The sequence below is a fragment of the Rhopalosiphum maidis genome, chromosome 4 (assembly GCF_003676215.2).
Source record: "Rhopalosiphum maidis isolate BTI-1 chromosome 4, ASM367621v3, whole genome shotgun sequence".
In the NCBI taxonomy this organism is placed as follows: Eukaryota; Metazoa; Arthropoda; class Insecta; order Hemiptera; family Aphididae; genus Rhopalosiphum; species Rhopalosiphum maidis.
In genome coordinates this window covers 10,661,241-10,680,169 of record NC_040880.1, presented here as the reverse complement: position 1 = coordinate 10,680,169, position 18,929 = coordinate 10,661,241, and positions in this window count along the sequence as shown.

Genomic DNA, 18,929 nt, shown 5'->3' with positions numbered 1-18,929 from the left:
TGTCATATTAATTATAAAAATAATAAATAGTAATACCTATGTAATTCTATTTTAATCATATCTATAATGGTTGTTAAATCTAAAATAATAACAATAATAAAAATAAAATTTTCAATCCATTAAAACCGGTTAAAAACCTGAAAATTTATTTCATAAGACATTGTTTTTAAAAAAAATGAACTAATGATTCTGACTCTTGTCTATATATTGCCATTGAATATTCAAATTGAAAATATTGTCTACAGGAAGTTATGGTAAGTGTATAATTTGAATAATAATAATAATAATAATAAAAAAAAAAAATTAAAATTAATTAGGATTTAAAGTTTAGATATAATACAAAAAAAATATCTACCTATAGTTAATATAAATAAAATAATAATAATAATTTAACTTTTAATATTTTTAGAATTATTAAATTATCAAATCTACGCACCAAAAAAATGTATGGGTACTTTGTTTCTGTTAACACAATATCTAAGGAGGATATAAAGTACAAAATATTATGATATAACAGTATGTATTGACATAGGAAGAGTATTTTAAGGGACAATCCGTAGTTGTCATGATAAATCATTTTTAGAAAAACGATCTTGCTTTATTCTTAATATGGTGATAAAATCGATCTATTTTATTCTGCTATAAATATCTGTAAACTACAAAGAAAGGTTCAAAGATAATTTACTACTACTATATATCCTAAAACCGGTAATTCACGACAATTCTGATTTGGTAGACCAAGAGACTACAATACCTAATCGATTTCTTTTCTTTTCGTTTAGTAGAACAGTGACAAGTTTAATTTGTGTAAGTAGTCAGTTTCAATTTTTTACATTTCTAAATTTTATAGAAAATCTTGAAAAACAATAAATGATTTGAGATTTCTTTTCAATTATTATATGAAGATTGATTTGTGTAAGTAGAGCAGAAGGTAGTTAATTTTCAAGACTGTATCTTATCATTTGCGCTTAAATATAAGAACTATAATAATATGAAAAAAGCGTTAACAAATATATTACTATTACTTACGTATATAAAATGTGTGAATAAAATCAATCGTTTGTCGTGTAGGTACTTAATTTACCTACAATTAATATTGAAAAAAGGAATTTTGAAATGTCGTGTTATTATATTTATTACTTCATAAATCTTTAAAAAATGATATAATCAAAAATTTAAATCAACATTTAAACTGATATCGTCTAAATAAATATATAATATAAAATACTATAAAAAGTTATGATTTTCAGTTATTTAGGTACGTCGTGTTAATGTGTTATGATTTACGAGAAGACTATATTTTAAAATTGATTTATTTCATTTATATGCACGAGGCATATAGTTTATGAATATATGAATACCTACTTTAAATTTTTTCCTAATAAAATAGACATATATAAATATAATACAAATCTAGTTATAATCATATAATATATATTGTTTACAGAGGAGTAGACAACGAAACTAACCAATCTGTCTTTAGGCGGCTCACGTTTACAATATTATACATACTCATAGGTATAGTGCATACGTTGCATATTATCATGATTCACATTTTAACTTTGTATTAGTGAAGAAATATAATAAATCTTTAATTCACATTCATGGTTACCTACGCAATACATGGAATATTATAATATCATCATATTATCTGGCCCTGTTTACACTTATAATATATAGGTCCTATACCATATCATGGATGCAGTGGTCAAACGTGCTGGCCATATACTTGCTTTTAATAATGAATTTATTAAAATTCTAATTTTTAAAATTTTAAAATATAGTTACTTAAATTACTATATTTTCAAATTATGAAGATTTTTTTTTCATTTTTTTATAATTATTATTTTTTTAATAAATTATTAAAATATTATTTTGTTATTTAAATATTTCGGATAAGTCTGAATTGACTTTTGATTGACTGTTTAAAAAAAAATCTAATATTATATATTAAAAAACAAATGTTGAACACAACATACCGTTGATTTTAAGTTTAGTAAGAAACCAGAACTCATACTCATAAGAATCGTAAGATACAATATAGTAAATAGAAATAAAATGTTTGGAAGTTTTTCTTTAATTTTATAATAACACATATAATCTACTATTTTTTTCTATTTTTTGAATAATAAATATTTAAATTATTCAAAGCACATTTTATAAATTGTTTTTTTTTTTAGTTCTTACGATAACAAAAACAATAATGAAATATAATCTAATAATTAATCAATCAAATTTAATTGGTTCATTTGGTTAATCAATATTGATTATGCAGATATTAAATATTAAATGGACAGCGTCACACTCTCGTGTGACACTCTCTCTGTCTTGCGTATAGAACATAAAACAAAGCAAATTTAAGTTTAGCAGAACCAATTATTTGTTTTCATCATTAATATTGAAATTATTAACTATAATAAAACTTAAAGTTAGGAACATTACCTATGATGTTACGATATTTAAAATTTTAGGCGAGTTTAGAGTTATGATTATGTAAAATATTTCAGTTTAAAATGCTTACATAAATTGGTTTGTGACATGTCCATCCGATCTATTTGGCTTGTATATGTAATCGTATAGTTGTTAAGTTGTGGTAGGCTCAATAAAACCTTAACGAGTTTGGACGCTTGTAAAAAACAATTACATAATAATTATAATGACGATATGACTTGATTTTGAACTATAATGTGGAATGTTAATCTTGATTACTATTTGCCTAACTAGATACTAATAGGTTTGTATGCGGATACCTACCTACTAACACATCTGATTTAGCAGATGAGTGGCAAACGGCGAAGCACCGGATGTCCTATTACGATATAACGTATATTATAAATTTATAACACACAGAAGAGAAAACTACATCATACTTTAATAATATTATAATTTATTAAACGTAAATATTTTGTGAAGTGTATAAAAAACTAAAAACGTTGCTTGTGTATCATTAACTTTGTAGTTCCTATTTAATACAAACAATATCATTTAACTACCGTTCTGCACAGTTAATAACATAATATTTAATTTATGTTGTATGTATTATATCAATATTGTTATTGTAGTTTATAAAGGTTAAATATTTCATAAAATACTATGCAACAGTGTACTATCATATAACTTGTTGCCCATTGCAAATTCACGACATTATTAGCACAGCGTATAATACGAGTATATTATATTAATATTTGTAAATAGTCGAGTAAAGAATCCTATATCTTATAAATAATAGGAGGTATATTTTAAATTTTTAATTATTATTATTTTTATTATGATGGTGTAAATTGGTTTAATTATGTATAGTTTTACATAATATAATAGATATAATCTTTGCCTTAATTTTCATAATTCAAACTATTGTATTACATTTTATGAATATTATTTCTGTTTTTCTTACGAATATTAGATAACTTACCCACATAGTTCATCTTGGCCCTTAAGCCTTACTGCCTTAGGCGATATCATATGAAACTTAATTTATGAAAACTTAATTAAAGGTGATAGTATGAATGGTTTGTTGTAAGCCAAATTAATATAAATTAAGATAGGTACAGGTAAGTTGACGTTGTAATATACTAATATTATTAGAATTTAAAACTAGACAAAGAAAATAATTGTGTAATATATAATGTTATTATTATTATAATTCCTTAGACGGTAAATAATAAATGTACATTTACAAATAAATGTAATAACATAGTAATTAGTAATATTCATTAAATATTAATGGACAAATAACAATATTATGAATATATAAATAAAACAACTATGTTAAGCTACGATATATATATATATATATAGATAGATAGATAGATAGATAGATAAAGGATGGAATATGAATATTAAAAAGCTGATTATTCAGTGGTAGCTACCTATTGATGGTAAAAGACTATGTAGTATTAATAACGTGTTTTATATTTAAAATATATTATTTTTAAAATAATTATTCTAAATTCGAATATTAGATTGAATCTTTAAAAAGAAAATAATTGATTGTAAAAATTAAATAAATACATTTTAAAATTGTATACTACGGTTGTAATACGTTTCAAACTCGTAAGATTAACGATTTAAACAAGTAATGTAATTTAATTATACGAAAAAAACTTTTGAAATTGTACGTTACTCACTTACCTACTGCTGTATCTATCGGAATCGAGTTATAGACCACTATATTATATGCTATACTGCCTAGCTATACTATTAAAGTTAAAACCTTTGAATACGCAAAGGTTAAACACCGTTTATTATATAAGATAAATCTTAAGGTCTATGGTTGATAGTGCTCGAGAGTGATATACTGCCATAGATCTATGTGACCGTCTATCACGCCGGATCGTCTGTCATCTGTGGATTCGGAGGATGACTTAATATAATTTACGTTCGTAGCGTATCTAAACTACATAATATTATCAGAATAATTTAGAAATAATAAAACGAAATGTTAAATTCATAAAAGCGTCTTTAAAATAAAACTTTTCAATTCAATTAATGTGTGTATTCGTATTTCAAATTGACAAATATACGTGTAAGTATGTCTACAATAATATATTATAATATTTAGAACGAACGGTAAATTATTATGGTATGTTATTTTTTCTGTTTTAATATAATTGAAAAAACAAGTAGAAGAAGTAACTTATATGCTTTTCTTAATTTGAACTGTCGGCGAACGGATTAAAAGACTTTTAAAAAAAAGTGCGTTGGGTAGGCATGTAATACCTATATATGGTCAACAACTCACGAGACACATTATATATATATATAATATACTAGGGTTCTATTATCCGGTTATTTTAACTCCCTTCAGTTATTTCTTACTATATGTATATATATATATATATGGTACGAAGTGAATTAAATATTTCACGGGGGAGGGGGGGGCGTAACTAGTTGATACTTGTTTCTGCAGCTCACGTGTCATCACATCAATCGAATCAGATACCCTATACACTGTATTCTTTTAGGTATTATTGTGTCTGCCTTACCCCCCACGAATTACTGCCACCAGTCTTCACCATAAAACACAAGTATCTGAACTATGCAACCAGTTGTCACTGCATAGCAGCAGACAATATAAATGCGAATTTGGCGGTCTTAAATTTTTACGTGGTTCCCGTACGTCTGTAGAGGAGTTCGCCAAAATAACACCTCTACAGTCTACACCAGCTATCTTTTGCTCTAAACATCATTAAAATATTTTCGTACAATGATTTGTATACACGGGAAGGAGCTGTGGTCACACGGATTCCATGGTTATTTGTGACATTTTTTTCTTTAAATGTTGACTATATATGTATACACTATAGTATCTATAGTTATATATAAACATAATACGTAGTTACTATTGGCATATCAGAATAGCGTTTTTATATGTTGTACCGATCCAATGCATTCAAAAACATTTTATAATATCTTTAACGGTTAACGTATGGTATTAATATACCATTTAATATATCATTTGGCTTCAAATTAATTTAAAATTTAAATAAAAAAATACAGTAATATTGTTCTAACTCTCGTTTTATTTCGATAATTTTTTACGAAATACATGCGAAGATAGAAAATGTTCTAGTGCCTTCTTGCTAGTGCCTGTGTATTTAATTTTAAATATATTTTATAAAATATAATATTAAATTATTGTCTGTATCAGTAGCGTATTCAAGTTTTTCAAAATTCTTGAAATTTTTTTGTAAAGTATTGATCAAATTGTTTAGGCTTTGTTAAAAAGTTGATAATTTTATACAAGATTCTTCATAAAATCATAACTAGTACCTACGTATACTGGTATACAATTGGTATGTGTTGTACTTTTAAGTTATTCTATTTTCCTTTTTAAAATATTAACGCATGCTATGAAAGCTTTTAAAATATATTTTAATCAACTATATAACTAATTAAAATCAAAAAAATGTAGAGTTAAATTTTGTCTCAGATATGTTTATTAATTGTTCATTTTGTAAGCTAAGATACATTTTATAAACTTAAGAATTTACTGGCATCAAATATCAATAGAAAAAAAAACAATTACATATAACTGTAATACTATCAAATCTCTATCTATAAATAATATTATAAAATGTGCAACTCTCAAATTATTTTATGCAGAGAAATTATACAGCAGTGTGAAGTTAAATTTTTAGCTTTTGTTGGTATTGGTCTACTGTCATAAATCATAACTCACAAGATATATCTTAGTCAACGAGTAAAATAACAAAAAAAAATAAACCAACGAGAAATTTAATTTAATTTATACGTTTGTTCTGTTTTGAATTTATCTAATTTTTTAAAATAATGACTTGTAGAATGAATTATCTTCGTTTTTAATTTTATTATATTATGTTAACATTAATTTAAAGTTAAAAAAAGTAATTATAGTAATTATTTCGATAGAGAAAATTGGAATTTTTAAAATGTTTGTGTTTTAATTTTTAAAAGATGACTTTTAAAACATTACGATGGTAATTATGTAAGTGTGGTATTTGTATCATAGTATTAATATAAAAATAAATTATTTCAAATAATGATGTAATATAAAAATGGGTGCAATTGAATATTAAAGTAGGTCTTTAATATTACGAATTTTATGTAGGTATAATTAATTTAGATTCTTAAAATCAACATAATAGATAATTATATATAACAAAACTTTTTCATACAAACTAACATTAATTAATTAAATTTAAATTTATAGATAATTTGGTATACATTGAGTACAGACAATTTTTTAATCATCGATTGTAATAAAAAATGTCACCGTAAAGTTTTGAGTTATACCAATACTTACTGTAATTATTAAAATAGATATAATCGGATTAATTGTGTACTTTTTTTTTTTAACTTAGATGAATTACCATGAATTCAATTATCAGTTATAATCAGAACCATGAACGGTTCAGGTAGATATTGTACGGTATCATTGATGCGCTGTGATGACATATTGCAAAAACCACTATTAAAAACCGGTGTAATTAATAGTGTTAATACCGTTTCAATGGAACCAAAGGATACTGATGTAAGTAGTAAAGCTATTGAATTGAAACGTTCTGCAAGACTTTCTAAAAAACGTACGTTACGAGATAATTTGGTAACTAAATTCAGTGATGGGTTAGATTATTCAAATGAAGGGGTAAAACTATCCAAGCCACTGAAATCGAAAAAAAATAAAGCAGAAATATATGAAACTTCAAAGAATGATATTAAAAAAATCAACTATCGAGATTCTGTAAAGTCTACAATAAACACTTCAAGCGAACTCAGCAATATGATGAATATTCAATCTTCTCTGAATACTACCGTAGATAACGTGGAAAAAATGCGCGTAAAAATTTTGCCAATAACCTTTAAAAATAAAAATTCTTCTAAACCTCCAATGGTTACTTGTGTTAAGAATTTATCAACGATGAATAATGTAAATACGGAGGTTGGGATAGGATCAAAACACGAAATGAGTAATGACTTAGTTAAGTTTATTCGGAAACGTGGTCGTCCATCACGAAAAGAACTACAGTTATTGTTACGAGACGCCGGTAAAGTTAGTACATCTTGCAGTGACGAAGTTGATCAACAGAAAACCGAAAAAGGGTTTGCTGAGCCTTTAGAAAAATCAGAGTTTTCAACGCTAAACGAAAACGATCATGTATGGACGGCTGAGAGTAACAGCTGCGATGATGAACCATCAAAACCTAAGAGGAAACAGATTGGAATCAAATCATCAACGGCCAATGTCGAAATTGCAGCCAATGACTCTTGTACATTGGAGGATACTACAGAGCTACAAGTTAAAACTGTGTCTGCAGTTATGACATCTGAAAATAAAAAAGTTTTACGCGACGCGAAAGAACCGTCAAGTGACCACGAAACGTTTGATCGCGAAATCACACTGATTTCTAGTCGTTTTAACATCCCGTGTGATACGCTCAGAAATATTATAGAAAAAGAGTCCATTTCGGTGTTCCGCGAAAAGTACTCGGATGCGGTGACCATGTCTATGGTTACGGTATCACCCGTTGTATCGATGACGGACAAGGGAAAACGGCGGAATTCGAACGGTACAAGTGTCAAGTACAAGATCGAACCCGCCAGGGAGACCGTGGCCTACGGAAAAACCAATCTGAAAGACACGATGGAAGAGATTTCAAAAACAATGCCGTCGTGGAGCTTAAGCATCGTCGCCGACCCACCGAGATACGTCATCTCGCACATGTCTATCGAAACGTACGGCACTCCAATTGCAAATAAGTCCGTTGTGCTTGATAGATACTTCAGAGCTTCCGTTTATATTAATCAGCGTTTGGAGTATAAATATTGCAAGCGTTATACGACGGCGTCCGAAATCGTTGATCTAATCAAAGAGTTAGATGCAATAATATAGTGTTTTATATACTTTTTTTTATTAAACACTGAAAATTTAGTCAGTTATAAAAATTGTCAGTTATCGGAGAACCAGTTATTTTTGTTACTATCATATTTCAATATATAATTATTTTATGTTTTATGTGAAATAACATTTTTGAAGCAGAAATATACTTTAGTCTATACAATTCAATTTTTACGAATTATTATCAAGCTGAATGATTTTTACTTTTGAAGGCCATGAACTTATTGTTTTTAATGTACCTTTACAGATTGTAAATTTTTCTTTCCTTTTTTATGAAAAATAAAAGAAAACGATTATATCTATTATGAAAAATACACATTTCAACGTTACCGGAAACGGCCATCAATATTTTTTTTTTTTTTGAACATACTTATACAATATACTTAGCAAACCGTATGTTTGAAATTAATATGATTGAGTTGCTAATTGCATACTAGTTGCTTACATGTAGTATGACTATGTTATGATCTAATTAAGTCTTAAAACAATTATAATTTATAAATTTAAGGAATTCTAATAATATCTTTCATAACTAATTTTATTACTATGTAAATTTATATTATACGATTTTATAATTATGTATGAACACTTATCTTTATGAAGTACACGTTAGATTTTAAAGATGACCAACTGTGAACAAAATATTTAATTACTGTACTTAATAATTTTGATGTGTGTATTAAAAGGATACAACAATTAATAAAGAAGATAAATAGTAGACAATATATATAGATTATAAATTGCGTAATGGGTAGGTACTTAGAATATTTTAATATTAAAATATTAAAAAATAACATTATATTTACAACTACCTACTGATTATAATTGAATTTAAATACCGTATTTTTTTTTAACTGTCTAATTATTAAATTAAATTAAATTAAAATTTTTTCATGTACAAACGTACTTAACGGAAGTAGCAATTACTGCCATAACATTATTAGGCTATTAACAATTTATAAAAAAATTCTAAAAAAAATTACTTTTTTAAAATTTTTTTAATATTATAATAATTGTTAGATGGGTAAAAGAAAAAAAGATACGGTACAAGGGTTGTGATGTGCACTACTAACACTAAATTAATACTTCTATAGAGTTATAAATTTTATTATTTACTATAATCGTGCCAAATACTAAATAGTACGTACCTTTAATTCAGTATACTAGTTAAGATTGTTTAATTCTGCAGTTTTTAGATCAGTGTATGAATAATTATTGGTATATACATATAATATATAATAGTTAACAGCTTAATTTTAATCAAATCGTTTGTTAATAATCGTTTAAATTAATTTAATTTAATTGGAAATATTTTACTTATTAAACGTTTGGCCATATTTTTATAACTAAAAATTATAATTATAATACGTTTGTTAATGTATGAATTATCTTCCGACCTATTTTTACTTTTGAAAATGAAAATAATAGGGCAACTACCAACGCATTTAGTTTTGATATTAAAAATTTTCGTTTGTTAAAAATCCTATTTAAACATTATTATTTAATTAATAAAAACTTATTAAATTTTAATAGATTGCTGTTAATGTTTATTTTATCTTTTAAAATTTTTTTCATATAAATAATTTATTGCCTTAAGTCATGTTTCATCATATTATTCAGATTTTTTTAAATTCTACTGGCAAAATACTATAATATCGGTATATATCAATAAATAAATTGCAGTTTTTCGAGACGCATTATATGTATGTACAATGTACATAATGCATTTCAATACTGTTTTAAATATCTGTATAAATACTGCAATTGTATAATACCTAAAATAACTTTTTATCGAATAAAATACTAATATGTTTTTAAAATCAAATCGTACTAACATAATTAATGATAAAAAAAAATAACTATAAACTAATTTATATATGCCGACACGAATACCAACAAATAAAATACCTACGTGATAAATTGTCGAAAGCCTCGAGGAAAGATCGTTTAAGATGAAAAAAAAAAAAAAACAACAAAAACGTTATTCCATTTTAGCGAACTAGCGACGGGTGACCGTTCGGGATATACGTGGAACGTACAGGTACATATATAGATGTATAGTACATAAACGTGTTGCGTCGGCGACCGTAGCTAACAAAGTACTTTGTTTACACGCCCGAAGATTTTCATCTAACCTTTTTCCGTGACCTTTTGGCTTTTTTTGTTAGGCCTCACACATCGTTTTTCGTGTGGGTGGGCCGCGTGCGCGGGTGTGCAGATCAACTGTAGTGGGTATCATACATATTTCTATGTACTGTAATACATATAATATCAGCGGCGTAGGAAGCCTCAATAGCGCCCCCGGAAAATTATGAAAAGTTTGCCCTTATTGATTACTTAAATCACTGCCCATAGTGTACAATACACTAATATTTGTTTAAATACCTTATTTTTGTTGAATATTATATAAGTTATTATATGTACCTATACAATATGTATGACATCTGATCACATAAACTATGTTTAGTTATAAGCCTTCGCCGAGTATAATAGGTTATAAGAGAACATCAATTTTGAAATAAAACTTTGCTAAGATAGCGGTGAAGTTGTAAATAAATTATACAAGTGTAGTAGTATAGAGTATAGACCAAATATTATTCCAGAAACTCATATTTTTAATTTATTTTAAAAATGCACCAATAGTTTTGTCTTTAACTGGTAACTTATAAAATACAATCTTAACGTTTTCTTTGTGCATTGTGCTTAAGTGTACGATAATATGACGTTTGTAAAATAATAATCACCTCAAAAGTCAATAATGTAGAGCCATATTATGAATACTAAATGTTTGCGGATAACAAAAATGTATTAGGTAACGTTAGGCAGAAAAATTAAATTTCGTCCCATTTAGTCATTAAAAGTAAGTTAAAAACAACAGACTCCGCCAACAAATATCACCCTCGTTTAAGGTGAATCAGTAGGTACCTGTTTAATTTAACCGTAATGATGGTAGTAATATCTTGCCGCAGATAAATTTACCCTAAACTTTCCAACACCATTAAAATTTGAAATGGCAATGTCTAGAAGAAACAAAACATAACTTATACAACACGTTACCTTTCTTGAACATTTAACATAATTTTCAAGAAATCGAAATAGTAAATTGTGTTCATTATTTATGGGGGTTGCTAAAGCTGATTTAAATAAAAATAAAAATATATACATATTTATGTATAATATTGATATATTTAACGTAGAGTATCGCGTGACACATATATTACAAGTACGATTATCAGTGTTAAAATATGTAAGTCGAGGGAATCGTCATGGATTAAGTTTGATCAAAAATTGCTAATAATATTAGTTTTCAGAAGTTTTAATAATTAGAAGTATAAATTATACATAGAAATAAACATTATACCAAATATTATCATAACTTCTTCACAAATATGCATACGTCATATCAAAGTACTTTTAAGTAAATATAATAGATGAATTCCAGTAATAATATTACATAAAAAAAAAAAAGAAAAATCGGCCAATAACTAGCACTTGTGTGTGCAGATTAAAGACAAAAAATATTGGTGTACAATCTTTTTTTTAAACTTGTTTATTTATAATAGATATAGACAATGTTGTATTATTTTCCCATTCATGCCGATTCGGCGATGCGCCATAAAATGTACTACCCATTCCCTCTGACGCGATGTATTATTATTATTAGCACTGTGATTCTTTATTACAGTATTATGATATGATTATGAGCGCGTGAATGCGCATTACTGTCTGTGAACGTTGTGCACAAATTATGCTATGTAATGAATAGGCGTTAAGACTCGCGACGACGATAGGTCATTGTCTAGTAATATGCGATTCTGAGCTGCTAGTGGAGAGTGTATTTTAATACATAAAATAATAATAATTATACTCCATTATGGGACGTGTATACTCGCGTATACGTACGCGAGTGTGTGTGTGTGTGTGTGTGTGTGTGTGTCGTTTATACGGTGTACACTGACGATTATTTTATTTAATTTTTTTTCGTTTGACAGGTTCCCCGTGGCTCTTCCAGTGACGGTCTGCCGAGATAATTACCGCTTATCCGAATCTGGGCGTTTTACCTATTATTTCTTTCTTGTGTTTTTTTTGTTTAGAAATTGAACGTAATCTTTTGATTGAGACCGCCGACAAAGAAAAATTCAACAATAGGTCAGAAAAAAAAAACGATTTAGCTATTATACGGTGTTATATACGATACGTACCTATCTATATAGCCCCCGAGAAGAACGAAACTTACATCGTCGCGCGCGCGACTGATGACGAATATATATTTAGAAAATTAATTTTGAACACAAACTAAATCAACGGATTATTATGAACTCGGCATGTACGCGAGTTTGACAGATTGTGTCGTAAATTCGTATAATATTCTTATAATATCCAACTAACCACCAACTAACCACACCTTTTTGACTCACATGTGTGGATATTTTATTATTCAACTACTGTTCCCATCCACCCGCCCATCATCAATTGAAAATTCATTTTTTTTCGATGCTTAAATTTTGTTTACGACATTGTTAATTTTAGTATAAAAATAATAATAATAATAAAAACTGGTTGTATAAATGAAAATAGTATATAGGTAGTAGGTACCGAACCAATAGACTGATTCATACGTATCCGACACCTATGACCTAATACGGTTTTCCTTTAAAGTGAAAATGGAAAAGTTTCTATCGTTTTAGTATCGTTCTGCGGGTTGATTTAACTTTGGTTACAATGGCGAAGTATTGAAGGACACTTTCACTATATATAATATGACGTGGTGAACAACTTCTACATCGATCAATCTGCCGTCGACACGCTATACAACCCTTATATAGAAAATACTGATTTTAAGGGTCACATTGGAGCCATTCATGGAATTATTTCGGCGATACAGCATCAATGGAGTTTTCTAATTTATTATTATCGAGTGCCCATGGCTCGTGTTTAAAAGTAGTAAAGGTATATGAAAAGATTTTGAAAATGTATACATTTTATTGGTTTTACGAAAAAAGTGAACATAATAATATTATGCAGCATTGTAGCTTTTAAATTACGCCTCAGCTACAATTTTAATTCAGTTTTATAAATAACATTACAATTTGTAAGATAATTAAAAGTCGTTGTTGTTTATTTATTATACGATAGTAATCTATTTTATTATTGATTTATTTCAGGATTTCAACAGTTTTAGTTAATTTTATGTATTTCTAAAAACTTTATCATCGTCGTATCTAACTTGATATTATATGATGAAGTACCTACTTAACTAAGTAAATATTTTCGTTGAGTGTTGTGCAAAATTATACGTATACCATAGCATGAAACATATAAATAACATATAAGTATTGATGCTCTAATGTCTCATTTTGTAAAATTATATCATGATTTATTTTACGAAGATATAAATTTCAAAACATTAATACAAATTACAATAATGTATTTTTATTGAATTTCAATAGTTTAAAGTATCAACATTTTTTTAATTATTTGTTATATAACATGTAGTCTTATAAAAAAAGTTACAAAACATTTTATTCTATTACGAATCGAGTTTTATAAAAATTGTAATATTAATGATTTAGACAAATTCTTTAATCTACTTATATATAAAATAATTACCAGGTTAGATCCAAACTTTGACAGTGCCTATACTATTAAACAGGCTAATTTGGAATAATTATTATTGTTTGTGGAACTTTTAGACAAAGAAAACTTTAATAAGTTATTCATGGCTATACAGTTGAAGAATAAAAACTATCTAATGAAAAAGTGATCGACGTTTCTTCAAACGAATAAAGTTTTTTTAACGTATATATGTAATAAAATTAAAAGTTGGAAAAAATACTTACATCTTACGATAAATATAATCGAAGATTTAGTACAAGAATTTAAATTGACCAGCCGGCAAACGTCTAGTGTTAGTTAAAAGTTTTTAATGTTTTGTTATCTGTTAAATAAAATATGCAAGGTAAAAACAGAGAAACAAAATAAAATAATATATTGTTTCTATAATAGATAAGATAACTGAACAGTTTTGATATGGTTCCATTGTTAATATTATATTTATTAATAAACAATATAAAAAAGTTGTTTAAAATAATTCAAAATTTTTTTTATTGAAAACATTTTTAGAGAACTCGATTTTAAAGACCAACATTACCATTTAAAATATGTCTTTACTTCAAATTCGTCCTCGTTTATTAGATTTTCCGTTTCCAAGTATGTATTTGAAGGAACCAGAAGTGTTAGTTGTTTTTTCTCTTCTATTAGTGGTAACATATTGTCTTTTGTGTCTCCATTTTTATCTTGTATAATATTGTATTTATCAGATTCTGTGCGTAGTTCATTAATATCATTATCGCCAGCTGGTGACTGATGAAATACATCCACTGACAAATCATTACTTGCACCAATTTCAAGATACTTATCAATATTTGATAAATAACGATGAGAATTTGTAATTACATCGTCATTGGAGTTTTTAATTGTTTGTTCTGACAAAACATTAGACACTTTTAAAACATTTGCACTAGACGTTTGCTGGCTCATCGTTTTAAATTCTTGTACTAGATCTCCGATTTTATTCAAACTTGGGTGTATACGTTTTTTCCAACTTTCAATGTGATCATATACGTCAAAAAATGAATAGTCGTTTGGAGAAACCTCGACCTCTTCGTCATTAGATGGATTATTATCGGATTCTTTTAATTTTTCCATACACAACTTATTGAAATGTTCTTTGTCTAAAAGTTCACCAGACAATAATTGTTCCATACTGGCCTTTTTGATGGTGCTGTCAGCGTTTGGATCTGAACTGGTGATTATTTTATAGAGATTAAAAAATCTGTCTAAATCATTAACGGTCATACGACTCAAAGCGTTATCAATGTTTGAACCCTGGACATTTTCTTCTATATTTTTATAACTCATGTTTAGTATTTTGCAACACAATTTATTTATTAACGTTTAAATAAAATAAATAAATTACTATTATAACTTAGTAAATTTGTTTGTTTATAAAAAGGTTGCATAGATCTGTCCGTTGTATAGGTACATGTGTATATTATTTACTTATGTAATAATATGCTATGTATTTTATGTTTAAACCAGAAAACAAAACAGTAATATAATAATTATTAACGTAGTAAAAAAAAAAATATGTTATCTAATTTAACAATAATTTACGACAGCCAATTGATAATAATTGTATCATTGAGATAATATATGGCATACCACAGTTAGTTAGTTAGTAGGTGTCCAAGTGTTAAATAACGAATAAAGATTTTAGTTTTTTGATACAATTTAAAAATATTATACGTAAGAACTTGAAAATTGTATAGGTATAAAACATTATCTTTATTTTACTATATTCTTGATTTCTGATACATAATCGTTATTAGCCCACTAATATTTGCAGACTAAAGAATAATGTTTACCTAGTTGTCTTTACCTAGGTTTAAATTCTAATAATGTTTATATATCTCACCATCAGTTGTAAACATTTGCTAACAATTAAGTATCTAAGTGTAATATTTTTAAAAATAGTTAATACATAATAAACAGTTTATTTTTTTCTTCAAAAAAGTCAAACAAAAAGAATTCAGACTAATTCAAAATGTTAAAACTACAAAAATAACATTGTGAATTTTAATTTTTAAAATAGGTAATAGTTTTGAAAATGAAAGTAAAAAAAAAAATATATATGTAGAAATTTATAAAATTTCAGTAAAATTACAGCGAAAAAATATTAAAGATTTAAAAATGATAAGCTAATTTCTTTTAAGGATTTTTTCGTTCCTACAAATCCTTCGTAGAATATACGAGTATAATTGTATAAACGCATAATTTCTATATTGTATAGGATAAGCACGATTTTTGTTCTAAGCATTTGAAGTTCAAATTGAGATTAATTATTTTAATTAAAGAATATTTTTCATGGATTTGAAACTTACGTACCTATATTATTATATTTTATACACATTATGGTATTTTCAAAATTATTGCTTATCTATTTAAACTACAAATCTATTAACACCGTTCTATGATAAGTTGATATTAACTCAAAAGTTAATTATAATAATAAATGATACAATGATGTATACTGTTATAGTATTAACGATATAATAAGATAAACGCAATGTTTTATGTAGAAATTAATTCATCCTATTACCGTGTTACTAATAGTAAAATAAATTACTGTACCTAATAGCACTATAAATATATTATAAAGTATAATTATTTATTTATAGTTTCCACCGATAAGTATGTTTTTCTAGCATAATATACTATATACAGTATATACCATGCATATAGCTGGTAAAGAGGTTAACCCACCGAAAAGTGTTTCAGAAGAAAGAAAAACACGTCATCCGGTCGTCACATAAAACTAATACAATAACCTATCCATGGTATATTGTATGTTTGTAGTATATATATATACTAGCCACACGACCATATGAAAGTATGCATTATAATACATATATGATATATATGTACACAAAATGTGCATATACAAGACGCGGTTCAAACCAAATCTTTACTCCAACCCCGTTTTTTCTAACAATAGATACGCCTATATGGCGTAGTCTAGGCGTATATTATATTAAAGCAGTATAAGTAATCTATCAGGATTCTGAGACATACGAAGTCAGTGTAATGTGAATATATTGGTATGGAAAATCGAAGAGGTTAAGTTTAAAAATGTCACCCGAAACGTATTATATTTCTAAACCATTATTTATGTATTTTCGGTAAAATAAATCAGTTATTATCGAGATATATTTGATTATATTATATACTACACATGTACCTACTGCTCACACGCCACGTTTATTATATACGAATATGCAATCACAACAACAACTGCTAATCAACAGCACACTATATATACTCATCGTACAATAATGATTTAATAGCTTGTTTTTGATTTCACAATGACAAAGTTATTATTTTTGGTCTGATAGCGCTTTTTGGAGCACTAAAAACTCTTATATTTTCTACTTCAATAAATTAAAAACCTAGCTGGTAATGCCTGGTATTGGTAAGGTAGGTGTCAAAAATAAAAACCCCTGATATTATTCCTAATATTAAGGAAAAATAATATAGAAAAAAAAAATGAGAATTTATCTTATTTTGTTGTGATTCGAAAACGAATAACTGTAGATACTTGACATTTTCACTAAATGTTTATATAACTAATTTATATTTATAATATAATTTTAAAAATAATTTGATTCTTTTTGAGCTATTAATAGACATTTGATAGTTTTAATTAATTAATTTTTCTATAAATATCAACTTTTAATCTATTAAGAAACTTGAATATTTAATACGAGATTTATCCATAAATTGTTGTTACGGATATTTAAAAATATTTAAGATACACATTATGCATGATTTTTGTGAAGCATTTTAATTTAAGTTTGGTCAAAATTATTAAAATAATTAAATATTAACAATATAATAAATGCAATGTTTTCGGCAAAAAATAATTAAATTTACTGTTTTACTAATAGTAAAATAAATTACTATACTTATTAGCAATATAAATACATCATAAAGTATACTTGGTAATGTAGGGTGACTGACAGTCATCAACTTAGTAGCGAGCTTTTGTCGCACAATAATTTATAACAACTGTTACTCGTTTTTTATTGACTAATAAGTAATAATTTTACACCGACAGAAGAGCACGTCCACCAACCAGCTCTGTTTATATGAATATAGGTATTATTGTATACACTAACATTTCTTTAATCTATTGTGTGTTATATAACTATGTCCGAAATTATACAGGTATTTTACCTTTTATGTTCATTTCCTTTTTTTTTCAATAGTGCACTTAATAAAAACCAAAGAAGTGAGTTTTTGGAATTTTTAAATATACCTTTAAAGACCACTTTATTAAAACATTTTTTTTTACTACTTAAGGAATGTGTTGTTGAGATATGAACTTTTATTTTTCAAATAATAACTCATTTTTTCTACAGTACATTTTTTTTTAAATTTAATTTAATATAAATGTTGACGCATCAAAATCAAAATTCGGACGAATAGTTTTTGAGTTATTTAACTTTGTGCACAAAGGTTCACGATGGGCTTAGAAGACATGGGGGGGGGGGCTATGCTAAATAGAAAGATTTAGTAATTAATCTATTAACATTTATAATTTGTAAAAATGGTCCAAGTAGTGTAATAAATGCTAGATTCAATATTAGTACCACTAAAAAAAAAAAAAAAATTACTATTAAATATTCCTCTTTAGGCTATGCCTCAGTGTGTCGGCCACTATATCTAAGGATATTGTATAAATTATTCTTTTTATGTAATAGCACGGTAAATTAGACTTAACTATAATATATAATATATACTTGTTTATTTTTCTATTAGTAGATACCTAATAATATGTTGTATGTTCACTGCACTCAAAGTACCTATATGCTTTGTCAGTCGCTACCACGCTGTGTATATTATATCTTTGATTTAAACTAATATATTAACCTTATTCTATATAAATATACTGTAATGTGGTTTTTATTGATCATCGACACAAGAGTTACCG